At 39.1% G+C, this 20,826-nt stretch overlaps 1 protein-coding gene and 1 long non-coding RNA gene across 3 annotated transcripts in view; one reads left to right on the top strand and one right to left on the bottom strand.

Annotated features, from left to right (window-relative positions):
• Positions 1–7,132, top strand: part of LOC142411349 (uncharacterized) — a 43,809-nt gene extending 36,677 nt beyond the window's left edge. Inside the window, exons 1-3 of one of the 2 annotated variants that reach the window (XR_012776167.1) lie at positions 1,132–1,195; positions 1,430–1,603; positions 6,794–7,132. This is a non-coding gene — a long non-coding RNA (uncharacterized LOC142411349). Of the gene's footprint in view, positions 1–1,131; positions 1,196–1,429; positions 1,604–6,793 lie in introns of those variants that run through there. The other variant, XR_012776168.1, reaches the window with a different exon arrangement.
• A 437-nt stretch (positions 7,133–7,569) lies between these two features.
• The window catches only part of DLG5 (discs large MAGUK scaffold protein 5), a 139,657-nt gene continuing 126,400 nt past the window's right edge, over positions 7,570–20,826 (bottom strand). Inside the window, exon 34 of the transcript XR_012776166.1 lies at positions 7,570–7,581. The gene's annotated coding sequence lies outside the window, so the exon portion shown is untranslated. The remainder of the gene's footprint in view (positions 7,582–20,826) is intronic.

The raw sequence follows: 20,826 nt of genomic DNA on the forward strand, positions 1-20,826 counted from the left end.
ATGTAAGAAGTTACCCAGAAAACCTCTCTATATCATTAGTAATTTTTAAGCACAGACTGCGTGAGATCTTTTTACAACTGTTCTTCTTGTAAATAAATTGCTTCAAAGGTTTGCAAAAATGTAAAATATTCTATCCCACCATATTTTTTTACTGGAAAAACCAGCAACCCCTTCCTCTCACACACTGGCTGAGCCTAGCAGAAAGCTGGGTGTTTACGGTGCTACCATCCGTGTGACAGATGAGCCTGGACACAGCTCCACCTGAGCCGGCACACCGCCTGTCCTAGAGAAGTTGCTGCTGCCATCGTTGCCTTCATATTTATTGAGAATCAGGAACTTCAAACTGGGAATCAAAGCCTAATAACCTTTCTTCTCCTGTTATTTTAACTAAAAGGCTCGTCTAGCGGCAATTGCAAAGGGAGAACAGAGATGATGCGCGACCCTGAGGAAATTGCTTAGCCTTCAAGAGCTGCCTGGCTCCCATCACTAGTTTTGGTCCAATACTACATAGGAAATATGTTGTGAAATTCAAAGAGGTAGCTGAAACATTTCTAGCTAAACAGCGTGTAAACCTAATTTCAACTGAAGACAGAGAAGAAAGTACTGAACTAGCCAAAAGACAAATTCACTAACCAGTGATTTCAGCCTGGACCCAGATTTCAAGTAAATTTTGCCTGCACTTTCCCAAGACCCCAGCTGTAGAGATCCCAAGACCCCAGCTGTAGAGAAAATAAGATCATGTAAAGATCTTATTTTCTGTTCATCTTTCTGGACAGTAGCTGTAGTACAGTTCTAGTTTGGCACCAGTCTAGCAAAGCCAAATACACTTCTTTCTTCAGTCAGCAATCACTAGTAAAATTACACAGGAAATAATCAGTTAAAACTAACCTGACATGAACCAGATATCAGCCAGATTGGACAGGATAAATGCCATTTTTGTGATCTTATTGATGCTGTTACATTTAAAAATAAACTGTGATCTAAAAGGAAAAAAAAGCAGTAGTCAGAGCCTGAAGTTACTCTAATTCAGTGTGAATTTCAAATATTTCACTAACACTTTGATAACTTTTTTCCTTTTTTAATCTCATAAACTAATCTCATTATAGTTAATGTTCTCAAAACACTCCCGCGGAAACTGATAGATGAAACTTAACACAGAAGCAGCGTGTCTGGATAGAAATCGCCCAATGTCCGAGTAAGACATTTCTGTTCTCTCTCAAAGAAGGGATCAAAACCTTCTGATCTTCAGAAAGTCTTAACTTGTTTCTGTAAAGGTAAAAGAAAAAAATCAGTGTCTCCCTGCACTTTTCTTTATTGTTCTTCCTTCTTTACCACGTTAACCTAGGATGTAATAAATCACCTCTATGCAGTAGGGCAGACATACAATGCACACCTGTGATCTTGAAACTTGCTCTTGCCTTTGTTTCAGATGCAGTGAGGGATGGTAACACCAGCTACAGGAAACGTTTTGAGTTTTCACTTGTGCTACGTGTCACACAGTACTGCTGCGGAAAGAGAAAACTGCTCCTGAGTACAATCCACTTGGCAGAACAAAGTCAAAGTCTAAAGACGCAAATGGCATAAGGGCACTTACTGAAGTTCTGTAAGGCAAGAAAGAGTTTTTTACTTTAAAATGTTTTTTCAGAAAGCTGGTATACTTTAAGATCATCCACCGATGTAAGTCTGACTGTTGTCTTCTCACAGGTTAAGGATTTGTCTTGGCTAAACTTGTTAAATTTAATCTTTCTTGAGGTAACTGTTATCTTGGATTCTTCTGTGGTGCCCATTACTAAAGTATCTGTGGAACTTAAAATCGGTGATGCACTTATCTTCAATGCATCCCAGTGAAACAAAAAAAGTATGATTTTCCAATTTTATTGATAGGTAACAGAGACAAAAGGCACTTAAGGTTGTACCTAGGGTCTCGGGAAAACTGGCATAGCGAAGAAAAGAGCTCTGCTCTTCCAAATTTCAATCTGCTGTGTGAAACCTCACTGCATAAAAAGCTTTTTCTCTCTTTTTTCCCCCTATTTACTATGCCAATTTACAGTCCGTGAGTGACTCTAGATAGCAACAGTAAAAGAGCAGGGGAAATGAAATCTAAGATACATTTATAGCTTCTTGATATACAAGAACCTTTCTCCTTATTTGTATGGGGATGGTTTGCAGTGCCAGCGGTTTCATTAAGTTGAATCAAGTTGGACTGTGTTTGAAGCAGGTGTTTCGACTAGCTTCAGTACCTTATCCAGTGTGATTCTGTGCATTGCTGGAATGATCCTATTTGACTCCAAACTAAGAAGAGCAAATTGGCTACTTGTGGCTGGATCATGCAGATCTTCTCGAACAGGCTGCAAGGCTTTGTTTTGTTTCTCATTTCAAAGGTGGAAGAGTTACGCGATAGAAGTAAGTTGATGTTTAACATTTAGTTGGAGAAGACAGATGCTGAATTTTCACAATTGCCTGCAATAATGTGTTTTCAGAAGATTCTAGTCTAAAAGCTGCTCTTTCACTTGCCATATTGTCCTCAGAGATAGGTTTTGGTCATGTCAAGGTTGAGTGATGTCAATATCTGAAACAGCAGCATGATGACAAGTACAGAAGACAATGAGAAATAAAAATGCTCGCTCTCTATTTCAATCCCTTTTCATTTGATGCTTGCTGATGATGCCACTGTGGCTGAAAGCATTATATTTCTGGTGCAGAACCTCTGGCTGGAGACTCAGAGCTGGTAGATTTAAGAAACAAAGTGATGTTGTTCACTATTCTGATTTTCAAGAGGTACTTTTGCTTTACGAATGAAATCCAGTGCGAGCTTGTTGGAGGATTTTCCATGCATGAGAGAACACAGCAACTATCAAAGGAACTTTAACTTTCTTTACTCCAAAACTGGTTTCCTGACCTCTAGCTGTTAAAAAAAAAAAAAATCACAGAATGTGTATGCATTCTGGAGCATCAAAACAACTGCAGGGATATGAGACCAGATCCTATATTGATATTAAGGTTGTGAAGTAAGTATCAGCTAGCTATAAGAACATCTAAGAAGAAGAGGTAGAAGAAGAAACCAACTGTTGTAATGAGATGGTTACACTCTCTTCTTTGGCTGGCTGGGGTCTCTCTCCAATTATTATACCTCAGTTAATATTTTTTTTCTTTCAAAACCCATTTAAACATCACACTATAATACATGATATAAAACCTCAGGTCTCACAGCTAGAAAATGTCATTGGAAGTGCTGTTTTCATAACACTCATAATCAGAAGCAGAATGATGGCTGTATTAGTTACTATTTGGGGTTAGTGCAAGACACATTAGTTTTGTAATTAAAGTAGTGTTTTCTAAATGTTTTGTGCTTTTACCAAGTGGCAATTTATTCTTGAAGGCATTAGCAAAGTACAGTGTGGCACGACAGTTATAATCCGCTGGAATTAAAATGTAAAAGTATGACACTATACTCCAGCTGGGCAAATAGGTGTTTAAGTGATTTCTCCATTCTTTCTTTTCCTGATTTTTCTCTACAAAGTTCTTTCCTTAGGTCTTAGAGATTCTATAAACCTCACAGTGTAGGCATATTTAGAGACGTTTTTTAATTCTTTACATCTGCTGATTGATCTCTTCTCCAAGTGACTGCTCTAAAAGCAGGGCATATGTTCATCTAGAATTTAACATGTTATGGTCTAAAGTTCAGATTTTATTTGCGTGCTATGTCAACCCATGAAGTGCTACATAATATTAAGTGCTCTGAAAAAAATCTCTATTCTTGTATATATAAAATAGATTGTCAGAACTAGAGAACAGCTGCATTTCTCAGGTCTTCATCTGTAAATTATGAACAATAGCATTCATTTTATCTCATAGTGACAGTAGTAAGATAAATTAATATTAACACATCGTTGATATATTTTAAGGATGAGTCCATAGAAAAGACCATGGATATGTTCTTACTTTGCCATCAGAATAAGATCATATCAAACTAAATTCTTCAAACTTGTTAAAGATACTACTTCTTAGTGTGGTTAATTATCAGTGGGGGGAGAGGCAGGAATCTGACTTTTTACCCTCTGCAAAGATATTAATAAAAAATATCACAGAAATTATTTTTAATGATCAGATACCCCTCTTCCCCTTCCCCCCAAACCCTCTCAGAATTAGTCTTGCTCCACCTAGCTTATGGAGTTAATGTTCATACAGACTGTAGTCCTGACAAACAGCTTAGGCAAACAGGGATAGTTTAATATTTGAGCAAATTATTATGAAAAGTTGAAAAACCGTAACTAGCATTGTTCTGGATCCTCCAGTAGTGGCATCCGATTATGCCACAACAAGACTTTCTCTCTTGTTTTCAAAAGAATGCAGGCTCACGCCTACTGGGAATAATACTTTCTTGTTCATTGCACTATACTTTACATAGCGTGAAATGATGAATTAGAGAGCTTGTTAATGCTCTGTAAAACAATGGAATCTTTGAATGTGAAATGAACTCAAAATTAAAAATAAAATATTAATATCTTAACAGCATTCCAAAACTTCCAATATGTTCTAAATACATTGTAAACTACATAATATTTACCCCTTATATTCCAATACATTTTAAATACAATTAAGACATACCTATAGCTCATAATGGGAAATTTTGCTCACCAGATCTGATTCTGTCTTGATAAAAACACATATGCTATTATGCATAGAAACCGCTTGTTAAAATACTGTTGGAATAATAATGTCCACAAAAAACCATTAGCATTTGTGCTTTTCTCATTATAGCTAGTGGCAAAACCTCACTGATTACAACAGGAGCTCTTTTCAGTGAGCGTTTCTGCTTACTTTTACTGCAGGCCAAATTATACCTCTGTAATCTCTGGAACCCTTAGTATTTTCCATTGCCACATCAACAGCTGCTAGCAAGTGCTCAGCCTTTTTTCAAGTGCATGAGTCTCTGCCGATGTCCCCAGTTGGCTCGCTCCACGAGGTCACATCTGAAATACACACGTTCTGCAGTTTGAATTGTCCTTTCCCTCCCATCTAATAACTAATCTCAGCACAGGTTTATACCAACTCAAATGAAAGATGCATGTAACATGGGTATTTAGGTGTAAATCTCTCTGCATAGACTCATTTTTGGGGTAGTAGATCAATTTAATAAAGATCAGTGACAAGCCTATTTTACCTAAATCAAGATTAATTACTTAAATACCAAATAATAATATAGTCACCAGTTTAAACTAGATAATGTTTGTTTTAAACCATGCTTTCTGTTAATTTGCTTCAAATCTGTTTTGATTAGGTATCATGTAAGGGCATGGAAGGACAGCAGATGACTTTTCTGCATGTAGATAAACGATGCATGCTGTTTGCCATTTGTCATGGTTTTTAAGTAAAGATGCTTAAATTATTGCTCATTATTTTTGCTTTCTATGAGCATGAAGAAGGGGATTTGGGGTTGGTTCATGTGTAGATATTGAACTTCAAAACCTCCTATCTGTCAGCATCAGTTCCTTTCCAAAAGTGCAAACTTTCCCTTTCCATGGTCACTCACTCAGGGACGATACCCACAATATTATAGTTTATGTAACCAAACACAGCTATACACAAATTAGCATATATTTTTAAAATTGTAATAGATCCTGGAGTAAAAAAAGTAAAAATATTTTTAAAATCACTCCCCTTAAGGTGTTCCTGAATTGAAAAGCTCCTAAGCTTCTAAATAAAAACATGCAATAAGGATTTACGTAAGTTCACAGGGGAACTGCCATTTGGGATCCCATCCAAACTGCCATCTGATGGATGTAGATACACACACACATCCTGTCACAGATTGTGGCCTGGGTTAACTGCTTTAAAGGAAGATGCAAGGAGCTATCTACATGCATGGGAAGCTGTGAAGAAAAGATGCCTATAATGCTAATTACTTTCCAGGTTCTGACAAACTCTTGGCCGTAAAGATCAGTATTTCTCATTTAGGTAGTCCTGCCACAGGAAGGCACTGATTGTGGCAAATTCCTCCTGTCCTCACCTAGGTTATTTTCTCCCTTCCTGTGCTAACGTTTCTCTACTCTTTTCATTTGTTATACTGAGTGAAATAGCTAGAATTTTGCCTTTTGCTGGCAATTCAGCTTCTTCCATTTCTCTGTTGATGAAGACGACAATGAGTTCATTATTGCAATGAAGTGATAGTGTATGGTCCTTCTTCAGCCCATGCCATCTGCAGATATGGATCAACATTTATAATGATGCCAGCTGCAGCTAGCAAAGGTACCATTAGCCAGAGGGGGGAAAACTCAACAAAGCTGTAAAACACGACCATAAAGATACATTTGTTATTATTATTCAGTCTCTTTTAATAAGGTATGTGTTCGGTGTGCCAAGCCAGAACAAGTAACATCAACAAACTTCAGCTACCTTGGAAAGAATCTATTACCATTAACAAAGACATTCACAGCTTTACCAGTGAAGTCTGTAATGACAATGTACATTATACAAAGATTTTTTATGTTGTAACTGGATAAAGAGTCACAGCTATTATCAAATTGACAAGGCTGCTGACATAAAGAATGCAGGCAGTTATTTTAGTACATTGATGGCTATATTTCTCACATACAGTATTTAAACACAATAGCTGCTCTTTTCTTTTTGATGCCCATGTGTAATTCTCATTAGCATTATCATTAACTATGCAGAGCAGCATATAAACTTGTTGGATTCACTTTGCAAAGGGCTGGCCTCTGTTTTGTTCTTATTAAGGGATATACTTTGTACAAACTCATATGCCTGCCTTGTTTTCTTCCCATTCCATTAGGTGTTTCTGCAGAACCTAGAAAACTGTGCTCAGTTATCTGCTCTCTCATTGAAATAAGAGCAAGGAGCCTTGGGGATACATGATACAGGAAGCCTGTGAAGATACAGGATCCATGTGAAGTTTACTAGTTCCACGGGGCTGGCAGTAATGTTAGCATGTACTGACGTGGACCTGTATGAAACTGGTAGGAGAAGAATTCTGTGACCAGAACCAAAGTGGGATGAAAGTTTATCACAGAAGCAGTTTTCCTGTCAGAAATGTTGCTTTGAGAAGCGGTTAATGAGATAAATCCACATCAGGTCCTACCACAAAAAAAGTGAAAGAACAAAATTACTCCAGGAAACATTTTCTTTTGTTTGCTTGAAACACAAAAATCTCTTAGGATGGCTCTTCTCTCTTTTATTTTGGAGACATGGGATAATTTATTTCTAGTCACCTTCTCTACATCATTCATGACTTCAGGGAGCTCAGTATTCCCCTACAGATTTCTCTTGTCCATTTTGCTTCTCAGTAGTTACACACCTCTGATCATCCTTATGAGAACTAGAAAACTTCTATATATCCTTTCATGAGGCTGAGGGCCTCTGACAAGGCACACAGTACTGAAGACTGTGTTCCATGGATTCGTACAGTAAATGTTTTCTATTTTATTTCTTATTTCTTTTCCAAGAATTCCCAACATCTCATTTACCTTTTTAACTACAATAAACATTACACTGACTGTTCAAAAAGTATTCAGAAAAGCAGTGATAGCTAATAAAGAGTCTAAACACACACACAGAGTTAAACTGTTAGCTATTAATCACATTAGCTACACATGCATATATTTCTTTTCCCTTTATATATTGCTTTGCATTTGCCATCCTACAACTCCCTGTAGCTGGCTTTTGAGTCGATCACCTCAAATAACTTTGGTCACCCCACTTTTTCTCTCTTTTATAGAGAACATAGGAATATGCTACTGGCAACCTCCTTCTGGTGGAAAACCAAGCACTTAGGCCTCCTCTTTGTTTTCTGTTATTTGGTTCTTAGTTCAGAAGTGGACTATTCCTCTCGCCCCAGGCTTACTAAACTGCCCTTACAGACCTCACAAAAGACCTTCTTCGATGCTTTCTGAAAACCCCAGTATGCACTAATAATTTAGCATCCTTACCTCATGAGGTCTTTGACAGTGTTAACAAACACAGAGTTGTGAGGTATTGACATCCCTTTTACAAAGATTCTCTCACCTCTTCTCTAGTATATTATAGCTACCTGTCTGTCTACTAATTGTATTCTTTATTACAGTTTCTACTAATTTGCCTAGTATGCAAGTCAGACTTAAAGTCAATCCACAGTCATCCCTGGATCCAAGTTGTGAACATCCCAGCCTCTGTGCCTCTGGTAACATTTTGAGGAACAGGTAACATACCACATTACTACATAAGCGATTTCATATTTGACATATTTTGAACATGAAGGTAAATAATCCTGGCACTTTTTACTACCAAGACTGGCAGTTCTCTATTAAAAAACCCCCTCTTTTATGGCTTCTTCAGATTAAGATTTCTCCCATTAATGCCTGGTTTAAAAAAAAAAAAAAAAAGTACTGCTGGAAGAACTTCTTTGATCACCTTCTCCCTGAATACTGATGCAACCAATACATGTAGCTTTTCAGCAATGGCTTTTGTCTTCCCTGACTACTCCTTTTATACCTGGTCTACTCCAAACAACTCTCTCAATATCTTCCTAGGTTCTGATGCAATAAAACCAGATTTTGTTACTAGTTTTCATATCTCTACCAGGATGCTCCAGTTTTATCTTTAACTAGCAAAAGGTTAGGCTTATTCATGGTTGCTTGCTTGGAAATAATTTCTACTTTGAAAGACTTTTTTTTTTAATTTCTTAATTACTTCCTTTACACTGCTGTGCAATCAAGTTGGCTTTTGAAGGTCATTAAAATAAAATAAAATGGTATTGCAGTGGATTTGTTTCAACATTTCTCCTTAAAAGAAATGCTGTTCTTTATAGAGTATCTCTGCTACTGTCAGATCTTGAATTAGTACATCTCACTTCAAAACGGCAAGTCACAGCATAGTACGGAATGCCATATCCTGCATTATGCTCATCATGCCATTTATGTAAAATGTCATAATATGGCATGAAATAGTACATTGTTTTATTTTTAATACATAAAACATTTTATTTTATTAAAAAGACTAAGACTAGCCATTATGTGATACAGGTTGACATCTCTTATCTGATTTATTGGACAGCTTGCGATACAGATGAATACCAAATACAATGAAACCATTTAATACTAGGAAGAAGAAAAACAGATAAGCATTCAGCGTACTAATTAGAGAGGCAGCTATTTTCTGGATATGTCTCTTAGCCTGGAATCATTTTTCTAGGATATTGAAAACAGATGCTCTTTTAATTAGAAGCAGAAAATCTAAGTTTCAGCTAGCAACACCCAAGAGTACACTTGACTGTATTAGAGATAAACCACAAACTTTACATGAGTTCTACCACCTTCTGTTATGTAAATGTCTGCTTATGTATACATCTGCTAGATGGCATCAGATCGGTTAAAACATGTGCATCTCCATGTGGCTATGACAGTTTCCCCTTCATGGAGGGGGGACTATTGGTCAATAAAATAGTGCGAGCTGTTCTTCTTTAACATCAGTGGTCGAGACCTGTAGCTTTTTAAACAGAGCATCCTGGATTCTGTCCCCAGTACTGTCTATATACAATTTAGTTGGCTGTTGCTGTCTACGACTATATATAGAACCAGATTTATTACTATGAGTGTGTTACCAAAAGAGCAGATCCAGCCTGATAGAAGGAAAAATATTAATTCCATTGAGTTCAAAAACATCTCCTGTAGTCTGCTTATCCTTCTCTCTCTTTTATAGCCATGACAGCAATGATAGATGCCTAAGAAATACCTAAGCCAGAATAAATCTCAGCAGAGAACACAAAATGAAAGGTGACCTCTCAAAAATTTTAATTTTACAACAACAAAAATACAATAGCACCACATTGCAAATGATAACTTCCCATACACAAAGAAACCAAACCCATATGATCACGACAGGTCATTCCGTGTCTAAATGTGGACAGCAAGAATGAGAAGGTAAAAGCACAGCCTTGTTTACAATACTGTCTCTTGAGGTTGGGAGACATCCCAAAAATAATAGCCAGCAAGTCACAACAAAAAGCGTGGCCTGGACCTTAACTCTTTTGGCTCTACATATGGTAATAGTTAACTATGGCATTTTCATTCCTTCACAGTGCAGGGCTGACCATGACAACACAGTTAAGACAATTCTTATCTTATACATTGTTTTGAATGCCCAAAGTTGCATCCTGTTCACTCAGCATTTCTACAGGCAGAAATATCCTAACGTTTTAACTTTTCCCTGGTTAAAGTCTCGGTTGGAAGGTGAGAGATAAGTACGCAAGAGGTACCCTGTTGGCTTAAGATGACACAACTGATCATGAGACTCGCCTAAACTGAGGCAACGAGCTAGTATCTTAAATACTCTGAAAGCCTTAGAATCACTGATGTCTAAAGACTGGTTAGCTCTGATAAAAAGGAAAGACAAATCCTTCTTAAGCTCTTTTAGTTACTTTAAAGAATGAGAAGAGGAAAAAGAACTAATGGAATAGGGCTTTAATTGCCTCACCAGTGCTAATGACACCTGCGGTAATTAGCTTACTCAATACACTCTCACTGGATTTGAATAAAAAATGTTGGGGTGTTTAGATTGTACTGCCATATTGAACATATGTACAATATCCAGACTAGCTTGCAGACCTTGGCCCTTAGCAGATCACAGGACATCTGAATGCAGACTGTAGCTGCTTGTTACTATAGAGAGGACAGTGTAGGAGGCAAGCTGTAGAGTTTTAAATAGGCTTTAAGACCTAGAAAAAAGCCTGAGTCAACTGCAGAGAATAGGGAGAGTGAAGGGAAGGAAAACTGATATAGTGAGATGCATAAGCAGATTGGCAAGACTTGTGACAGTTGGTGTTTTCCTTAGAGCCTCAGCTTTTAGAATTAAGGGACTAAGGGGAGAGACTGATTTAATTTAATATTAAAATATTTCTAGCTCTTGACCAGGTCATTTCAACATTAAATTTGTAACAGCCTCTCTGAATTTACACATCAGTTTAATGAAAATAGTGAATCTTTTAGAGAGGGGGAAAAGAGTTCAGGAGACATGTCATTTATACAATTTAGCTATTGAAAGCTAAAACTTTCTAACTGTAAATATGGTCTTGTTTTGAGAGTCAGTACTACTCTGACAGAATCACATGGAAGTATAAAGGGAACCAGCAAGGTTGTGGAGAGCAGAAGGCTAAAAGGGAATAAGATAAGAAAATACTGCGTTTTCCTTCCATTGTAGTTGCCTTGGTACACAGTATTTAAAAGCTAGCTTCAAATTATGTAGTGTCATCCAAAGTGAATCTAGAAATCACGGTAGTCAGGGCTAGAGATTGGAAGGTGCATTATAGCTGTGTCTTGATCTTGTATGCAGAGACAAAGATGTGTTCTTCCCAAGGAACGATTTGAACTTTTCTATTGTAAAAACCTCTTTCTTCTAGAATTCCGAGAAATGAGTAGCAAATGTATCTGTGGTCTCCTGCTGATCACTACTACAGATCTAAGGATCCTCAAGCACTCTGCAAATACGAATTCTTTCATTCACACCCAGGAGTTGCAAAACCAGCCTTATACCTACATTACAGAAGAATAAACAGTGGTTTGGGCATACCGTGCGACAAGCTCAAGGTCACACAGCAAAGGAGTTGCAGATCTTGGAATAAACCAGGACAAGCCTATAATTCCTGGTCCCTCTTGGCTGGCATTCTTTCCTATTCCTATGCTCGAGTCTGATGACTGTACAGCACTGTAAATACCAGCCAGTCCTTCAGCACAGAAGGACAGGGTTTGCTTTAATGCTATTTTTAGTTAAGCAGATCCCACTTTTAAATCTGCAACGCCTTCATTTTCAATATCGTGATTATGTTTAATGTTCCATAGGAAGATGAGGGGATTAGTATGAATCAGAAAGCACAATGCAGCGTAGGCAGTACCACGCTGCCTTCTGAAACACCAGCACAGAGCCAGCAGGAGCTTCGGTGGGGGCTTTACACGGGGAGGAGGCATTAGGCAGCTGGACATGTCAGCTGGGTGCCTCATCAGGCAGCTGGTGCGAGTGGAAGGTCAAGAGCACATTTACTGTTTACTGAATTTGTAAATTACTAATTATTCAGCTCACTAAGCAAGGCAGGCTCACTGCCTGCGCGTGACATTCCCCCTCCCATCAAGTCTAAGCGCATATGGAAGAGCAGGAATTCTCAGCTATATTTTGATAGATGGAAGTCATTAAAGTGCCATAATAAAGGGCATAAAGAACTATAATGGGTAGGTCACTAGTAAGTCTAAGCACACTTCCACGTTTGTGAGAGAACAGGTGTAGAAAATAAAGTCCTGCTGTGCACTGAAAAAAGCAATACTCTGTCTCTGCAGAGAGCTTGGGGGTGGCCTTGCTAACCAGGAGATGGTAAGACGGGGTATCTGTGTCCACAGGAAGCGGTGGCCTAGGAGGAGTTAGAGGGCCTTCATTCACATGCACAGCTTTCAGCTGTGGGTGACAGAGACAGCAGCCAGAGAGACCATCTCTGAGCTGGGGAGATTTCAGAGGGTACTGACCAACAGAAGCTGCGGGAGCTACAATGCAAGAAGAGACTGCCAAGAAAGGAAGCAAGGAAACAGCCCGCGACATGAGTGTCAGAAAAAAATTATACAGTGGGCCTTGAACCAAGCTCAAAAGAAAGGAAAACCCGGGGAGAATATAGCCAGCTCTTCGCTTGCAGTCACTTACAGTAGCTAAGTGGCATCATCTCCAAAAGTGTATCCCTGTATAGGGAAATCTCTGCTACAAGAAGAATCTAAACCTAATACTTCTGGAATGAATAGAGTTAAAGGATGCAATTACACTCTTTACAAAGTCTTTGGTTGCTGCAATGTCTACAAAGACCCTTTAGGATTGTCCTAGACTGAAAAAAATATTAACCCCTCCCTGTACTTGACTGCTCCAACAAGAATGGGAGTGAAGCTCTTCCCAGGATAAAGACAAGGAGGGCAGAACAGAAAGATCAAGAAAAGAGGAATTATAGGTAAAGTCAACGTTTGGCATGGAGGGATGGAAATAAGGGTCAACTGTAGGAAATGAATGAGACAGTGTATTTTCCAGAATACTGCAAAAACAGAAGCAAGCAATCCAGGTGGCAGGGATGGACTTAAAAACAAACAAAAAACCGCTAAAATCACAGAATCGTATAGGTTGGAAAAGACCTTTAAGATCATCGAGTCCAACCGTAAACCTAACACTACCAAGACCACCACTATACCATGTCCCTAAGCACCTCATCCAAACGTCCTTTAAATACCTCCAGGGATGGTGACTCAACCGCTTCCCTGGGCAGCCTGTGCCAATGCTTGACAACCCTTTCAGTGAAGAAAAATTTCCTAATATCCAGTCTAAACCTCCCCTGGCGCAACTTGAGGCCATTTCCTCTTGTCCTGTGGCTTGTTACCTGGGAGAAGAGACTGACCCCCACCTCTCTACAACCTCCTTTCAGGCAGTTGTAGAGAGCAATATGCTTCAGTGGAAAAAATAACACAGTAATGAAAAGCAGCCATTAAATCCAGAGAGACTGTGAATAAACTGTATTGTTTCAGAAAAAGTTCTACTCCAAGACCCCTCCAAGCAAATCACTCGATCTATACATATCACTAGAAGCCAGGCTTTGCAGACAGTGCTCAGACACTGGAAGCAGGGGAAGTGAAGAGATGCACTGGTGAGAGAGAGGTAAAGAGTATTCTGCTAGATATGGCAAAGAGAGTTGGGTTTTGTGATGGCAACTTTGATACACCTGCGATGAGGTGGCTTTGAAATTACAACACGATGTGGCTTTTTCCTTTTTTTTTTTTTTTTTTTCTTTTCCTCATTTTTAGTTGGACTACTTTAATACAGGCTTCCATGGAAAGAGGCAGTTCAAGACTTTTTCAATCACAGTTTGATTTGCAGTCCCTGCATTACCCTAAAATGCATGAAATTGCACCTGACATTTTGAAAGATCTCTTTCGAAAGTAAGAGGCACTATCAGCTTCTCAAAGCATTTCATGCAGCTCAAGACCCAGTGGATAGATCCTTATGCCAAGGCTCTGCCAGAGATTATTTCAGTCTTGCTGCATATATAGAATGCATATACATATACTGTTTTAGAGTATATGTGAAGCTGTTCCTCTAAGTCTTCTCAATATAATTTATGACATTAATTGACATGATTTTTTTGTAAGTGCTGTTGCAAGTTATGATCTCATTTCAATACCCCGTTTCCTACCATGGCTCTATGGTAGGTAACCTCAGTGAAGTTTGAACAGCTCTGGAGGACTGGTGCTTTTAAGAACATTTGAAAAATTCCATCAGTCATGATGACATGCTGAGTAGTACTTACACAGTACCTTGAAACTGTTGTTCATACTAAATGATAGTATAGTCCGGGGGTAGCTGCACACAGGTCAGTGGGGCATTAACTCAGCATGGGAGCTGACTTTTGAGTGACTTGAAGAAAGAGGAGGGATGGTAGTGGCTTACATTGTGTCTAATTAGAGAGAAGTTTTCTTTTAACTGTTACTTTAAAAGCTGTCAGGTTATAAAAGAAGTAACATCCCATGAAATGACTAAAGAGACCTATGGGACAAACTAAACTGGCAGAACTACTGTGGAATATAATGCAAACAGCAAAGGCAGAAATGCAGGCAACTATATCCTATAGTTGAAAGGATATAGGCTAGAAACTGCTTCTCCCTTGTTTTTACCTTCTCCCAACCAGAAAAGGGCTACACAGAGATCCAGGGAAAATCTAGACAGAGATAAACATCACACTTACCATGCAGTTTCCATATACCCCCTGAGTTTGAGCAGTATCTTGACTCACTTGTGCATTTCACCTTTGTTCCTTGCTGAAATAAATTTAATCTCAGTTTGCCTTTTGAGCTTAATAATCAAGAAGTGATACTTAAAAGTGAAAAGCAAATTCAGAGATCCTCAGGCTGTTTAATAACGTGATTACGGATCTTCAGTTGTTGGAAGGAGCAGCAAAATGCGATGGATTAAGTTGCGATGATTTTAGCACATCTTTTCAGCAAACTATAGATACGTGCTATAGTTTTGCTCTGTTTTCTACAGAGGAACATCAGTCACTTTCATCCCAGACTGGAAGCTTCTTTTGGAAAAGAAGGGCGACAGTGAGATTCGGAGTTTGCATGAACTGCTTGTGACCCCCTTCGCCGTTTTGTCAGTGCCTCTGCTGCACTGCCTCTGCGCCTCACCCATCCCCAAGCTGAGCTTTCAAAGGTCCCTTAGAAATCAACTGCAAGATAATTACCGCAGTGCTTGGCTCCAGATCTAACCTGGAAAGTGCTAAGTCATCAGCTCTGCAAGCCATAAATTATCTGTTCTGGTCAGTCTCAATGAAAAAATATGAAAGCCACAGCTTCTTGAAAGCACATCTAGACATACCTTAAATCCAGTCCAATTAAAATAAAAACACATGATGGAAATGTGTAATGCTCTCTCCAGTGGTTTGCGGTGCCTTTAGCACAAAGGGGGAAGCAGATAAGGATGGCTTCGAGACTGAGCAGTGCTCGGGCCATCCTGGGTATGTTAGTTATGGTCTAAACCTGGTCTGAAAAGCAGGGAAGACTTTTATAGTGGAACTTTTCCATATTCTTAAGATAAAGATAATCTTGAACACTTTCCTTTTCAGAGTTCCATTCTCCCTCTCTTTGTGCCTGGCTACAAGGAAAAAGTAACACTGAGACATAGGACTGACGATCCAGGAGATAAACGTGCTAGAAAAAGTATTTTGTTTATGAATTGCCATTGAACATTTTCTGATTCTCACATTTACTAATATTCTCTAAGTAATTTCTGCAATAAGTTTTTGGCCTAAAGAGTCTGAGCAATTTAAATTTTTTTGAAACCCTAGCCTTGCAGAGCACTTGATAAATAGCTCATGTGAGCTGTTTCCATTACTTCGAGTGAAACCAGGCTCCTTTTGCAAATAGTGTCTTAGAGTTCAACATTTGCCTTCTTTAAATACTTTACTTTTATTTGTCTAAGATTAGCTGTTTCACAAACATTCTTTGCCACAGATTTCTTCAAACCTCTTTGCTAAAATACTCTGTTAAGACAAGAATACTGCTCACAGATAAAATTCTCCATTTTCTTAAAACAGAGACAAAACGTACTTTCTGTTATTTGTCCAGCTGTGTTAATAAGATATTAATCAAACAATTAAGAAACATTTATCCAGTTATTGTGCAGACTCCGGTACTGTTGCATTTAAGTACCTCGCAATCTTATCCAGAAGATGTTTCTGTGAGGAAAGGATGTACCGATGCTCCTATTTTATAGCCTAAGAGCAAAGCCTGGAGAGGCTATAAAGCCTTCTAGGGATTGCCCAGGGCTTTTGACAGAAAGGAAAACACAACCATGGACTCCATTGGAATATCTCTTCTTTCATGAGAAAAAAGGAAAACTATTTTACTGATGGATCCTCTCCAACCAGCACCACTCAACTATTTCTTTTTTTCTTTTTTTGTCAAAAAATAACCATATAAACAGACTGCGAATAGTAAACTACCAGTAGTGAGGCTGGTGTGGTATTTCAAAAATCACAGACTAACAGGAAACACACAATTCAAGTACTAAATAGGGACCCAGCCAGACGTCACCCATCTTGGGTCAAAATAATCAAAATGGAAGCAACTAAAATACCAGATTACTATGCCATACTCCGTATTTTAAAGTTGAGTCAAAACTGTTAAACACAGACTATAGTGTCCTACATTCAATATAAACAAATACTTGAATGGACTAATGGGAGGAGCCAGGGACACCCTCCGGACACTTTAGAAGTCTGATGGCTAGATATGATCAGGCACAGATGCTGTGGGCCTCTGGGTGACACCTGCCCAGAGTGGAAAATAAAACCTGGATAGAACACAGTGCTTTAGGAAAGGCAGATGCTTCCAAAGGGGTGTTCAAACATGAGGAAGAGAACTGTTTAAAGCTAGTCAGTAAAAAAGAAAAAAATGCTAAATGTCTGGGTGACTCCTTGAGCTAAACTCCCTGTTGGAGTGAAGTCCTTCTGTTCTGCAGGTCCTGCTTACTCACCTTCAGCACAAGCCTGAAGTATTGTCCTCCTCCCCACCCCAGGGTAAACTCTGCAACTGTCCTTTGAAAGAACGGAGCAGCCCGTGCTGTTTTCCCATTAAAACAAGGCTGCTCAGGTAGAAGAGGAAGTCGTCTTTCCTGTGCCACAGCAATTGAGGATTCTCATCCTGAAAATGGGAAACCTAGGTCCTGTAAGGATCCAACGGGAGAGTGGGGGTGTCAAAGCTGCATCTCCCGTTCCCTGGAAGGTTACAGGACAATAGCTGAGAAGGGTCTGCAGAAAGGAACAGACAAGCAACAGCATTTGGAATGGCAGTCAGAGAGCACTGATGCTGTCAGAGTCTTTTAGGAATATTCCAGGCACAAGTCTTTGTTTTAGTCTCTCTGACACTTTGGCTAGTTTCTGAATCCCAGTGGTACCGAGGTAGGATGTATTCTGGCACACCATGAAAAGTCCCAAACTGTTGTGAAAGATTTACTTAGATAACTTTCCGTAAAAAATGCAAGAGTCTTTACAAGTATCCCATTTACCCCTAACTTTGAAGTTAAAAAAAATCACAAACGCTTTAACTAGCTAAATATTTATAATAGCTTGCCTTACACATGCAATGCATAATGCCTTCCAAGTACTTTAACAAGCTAGAAATAGAGAAACATTCAAAGCTGAGAGCGCCATATTTGGGGTGAAAAAATGGAAATTGTTTAAAAACACCACCATCAGTTACAAGAGAAATGACATATTTTAATGTATGGGCTATTTTAAGTCAAGCAGGCTATAAGGATTATAGTTAGAATTTGGCCAGAATATCGGGTCAGGATATCATACTTGCAGAAGAGAACAGCTGTCAGTAATACAAGTAAATAAGCAATAGGAGCCCTCCAAAGAAAGAGACATCTGCACCTATGGCCAGGCTGGAGCCTGAGCTCAGGAGCGACCCGTGTACAGCACTTGTGGTGCTCCTTCCTGCAATGTCCTGGGTTTCCTTGTGAGGAAGCATCCCCCGAAATAAATATTTACCGTCCAAAATTAGATGCAAAATGCCCAAGGCATGCAGTGTAATTGTATTGATTTGTCTTACAAAGTTCTTGTAACATGGATGGTCTTCATTTACTGTAGGTTTTTCCTCACTCAGGCAGCAACGCTTACTTTTCTACCACTTGGATTTCTTCCCTGAACACCACAGCCCTCTGATAGCCAGACTTGCGCAGGCAAAGTGCCAGCACAATAGCAATGTCAACAGGTGAAAGCCCTGGGCTCTTTCCAGTGCATGCCTACATCTTCTGCAGATACAAAACACCTTTGTGAGAAGTTCATGATGCTGGCAGAAACAGCCAAAAGACGTGTATTCCTGTGATGCTACAGCTGTCAATATTGTCACCTGACAGCGGCTGGCAGGAAAGCTTACCGCTGCAGACCTGACCTCAGCCTTCACTGCTTTGAGGACTCTTCAAAAAATCAACTCCCACTTTCTACCATGTCACAAAATGCTATTTTCTTTACTGGGAAAGACTGAAGGGGCACACAGTTGCTCTGCAATCAATAAATTTCTCTTTAGAGGCAAAACTTTGGGTAGACAGACACACAGCTAATTGCTGTAAGTGCTTGAAAATTTGTACTAAATACATTTATATATATTCCATTAGCCAATTTTCTGCAGCTTAGCTCTTTGAAATTGTTATGTGTGTCTGCAAAATGCAAAGTTTTGTTCCCTATAAATCAGAAATTGCATTGTGGCACTTGCGCCCTTTGTTTTTCCCTGCTTTTAAAGTCTGTTTGCCAAATGCAGTATTTTTATTCGCTGAAATTTCATGACAGATGGTGGGCGCAGACTGATAGCAAGGCATTTTTGCAAGTGATGAAAATGCATTTGACCATTCTTCTAGGCTCCCAAAGAACTCAAACCAGCAAGGCAGGGCAGGGAGGAGAGCAGGGGAACCGCTGCTTCTCTCAGGTCACTTCACCGCTGAGACTCAGCTGGGTGCTGCAAAGCACCGAACATTCTGTGACCAACAAATAACGCTCTCTGTTTTGTGTCTCCGTTGCTGTTTCAGCAGCTCCAGACCACCCCCTTTCACCAGATAGACATGCTATCTAAAAGTTGTTACAGTAACATTTTCTTCCATGTACAACAGTTCTATAAATTTTCCTATTCGGGCTGCACAGGGGCCACAAATGAGATCATGCCCTCTGTCTACAAGGTGTTATACAAAATTATAGATCAAAAGCTACAGCCTGAAGTCAACAAGACTGGCGAGGAAATGTTAAGCGGTATTATTCTTCACCCGAGTGTGACAGAGAATGTCACTCCTTTGAGGTGCGTCTACATAGTCCAGATGGCCCAGGAAGAAAATTAAGAAGAAATACATTAAAGAAGATAAAGAAGATATATACAACTTGGGGCAAAATTTCTCAAGTTGGGGTAGATTTATGCCAGTTCAAGGATATTATGACTGTAATATTTTCCTCTTTTCCCTTCAAGGCTGCTGAGATTTTCATGGGATATCTAATGTCAAACCAGACTGACTTGCTCAGGATTATAAAAGAAAGTCACCATTTCCCAGAAGTGGGAGACAATTTTCTGAGTCCCCACCCAGTAGCTTATCATCACTTCCTTCCTTATTTCTGCATCTTCCAACACCACAGTACATTGAATGCAACCTCGGCTTTGAATAGAAATATATTAGTTATATAGAGAGGGAACAGCAGTCTGTAAGCTACTGTCCTTCCTCCTTCTAGTCACGATACGCATCAAGAGCTTCAAGAAGGATGGAAGAAAAGTAACTATTTCAAAACCACGTGGCTGATAGCAGAATCTCCCATTATATAAATAACCTATACGTGTACAGCTATAGGTGAGCATTTCTTTGGAAGCATACACCTGACATCCCTTGCGATCTTCACCCTAAGCTAGTGTAGCTTCAGATGTACTTATTCATGTAAGTCTCAGTACATTCACTGCATCTCACTTAGGTAAAATAGAAAGATAGCTACTATGCCAAAAGGAGATGTTCTGAACTGCTCTCAACTGGGAGGCTCATTTTATGCAGCTTACCGAAAGGCTTCTGAAAAGCAGCACATTAACGCAAAACACCAAGGGTAACTGAACAGGATACAATGAGACTGTTCTCACAAATGTCGCATCAATAAACATCATAAAAGACTTGCATTAAGAAATAGTACTCCATCTACCAGTATACACAAACCATAGTAAATAATGAAAACATAAATAGGAGAGCAATAAGGAAGGCAGGCAGGGAGTACAAATGATATCATTGAAACACAAATAAAGCAGCAAGGTTACTGGTGAAAACAGAGGGTATTTCCTACACAGGAAATTGTGCATATCTTTCTGCTACAAGAGAGATTAGTACTGGGGTGAAGAGTAAAGTGCATGGATTCATTCTTTTATCAAGATGCTGGAGTTAAGAGAACCGAGTCCTTTGTGTTTGCAAAGAGTCACTTGGGAAAAATCTGAAAATTGGGAAAATTTCAAAAAAAATTTGCATTTATTTTTAATTGGAATACTTGCACATCTTACATTGCAATGTGAATGCTCTCATCAGAATTCAAGGAGCTTTTGTTTCTGCAGTGTAACTCGCTTCAAAATGCCTCTGTTCTTGAATGAGTGTATCCATACTGTCCATTTTGGTTTCAGTAATCAATGTTAAATTCACCTGACTAGATTAACTGTCTGAAGCACCTACATACAGACAGGCGGTAAATGAGAAAGGGAAAAGAGATGCACCAAAGATGAAGAAAAGAATCAGACAAGACTATAAGGCTCATTT

Source organism: Mycteria americana, chromosome 6 (assembly GCF_035582795.1).
Source record: "Mycteria americana isolate JAX WOST 10 ecotype Jacksonville Zoo and Gardens chromosome 6, USCA_MyAme_1.0, whole genome shotgun sequence".
NCBI lineage: Eukaryota > Metazoa > Chordata > Aves > Ciconiiformes > Ciconiidae > Mycteria > Mycteria americana.